This window comes from Orycteropus afer, unplaced genomic scaffold (genome assembly GCF_000298275.1).
Source record: "Orycteropus afer afer isolate SDZICR_OR568_19922 unplaced genomic scaffold, OryAfe1.0 scaffold00574, whole genome shotgun sequence".
Classification (NCBI taxonomy): domain Eukaryota; kingdom Metazoa; phylum Chordata; class Mammalia; order Tubulidentata; family Orycteropodidae; genus Orycteropus; species Orycteropus afer.
This window is the reverse complement of record NW_006922161.1, coordinates 1,399,227-1,399,867: the sequence shown is the minus strand read 5'-3', so window position 1 is coordinate 1,399,867 and position 641 is coordinate 1,399,227.

Genomic DNA, 641 nt, shown 5'->3' with positions numbered 1-641 from the left:
CAGGTCCCGCTCCTTGGCCAGGCGCCCCACCTCCAGCTTCAGCTGCTCCACCTGGCTCTGCAGCTGGCACTTCTCGCTCTCCAGGATGTGCCGCTGCTGCACCCGCTTGAAGCGGCACGACTGCGCGTAGCCGCGGTTCTTGAGCGTGCGACGCTTCTGCTTCAGCCGGGTCACCTCCTCCTTGCTGAAGCCGCGCAGCTGCCGGTTCAGCTCGCGCACCGACATGGACACGAGCTGGTCGTCGGAGAAGCGCTCCTCCAGGCGCACGTGGGGGCCCGCGCCGCCGTGGTGGTGGTGGTGGTGGTGGTGGTGAGCCGCGTGGTGCGCGCCGTGGTGTTGGTGCGCCGCGTGGTGCGCGCCGTGGTGGTGGCCGGCGCCCATGTCGTCCGCGCCGCCGCCGCCGCCGCCCGCGAAGCCCTGGCTCCGGAAGGCCTCGTAGGCCGCGGCGGCCGCCGGGTGGTGCGCGCCGTGGTGGCCGCTGCCGATCAGCGCCTCCACGGCGTCCTCGGGCGTCAGGTGCAGCGCCTCGGGGCTGACGTGGTGCTGGTAGCCGCTCATCCAGTACAAATCCTCCAGGCCCGGCTTCCCTGCGGCGCCCCCGACGGCGCCGGGGCCCCCGCTCGGCGGCCCGGGTGCAGCCC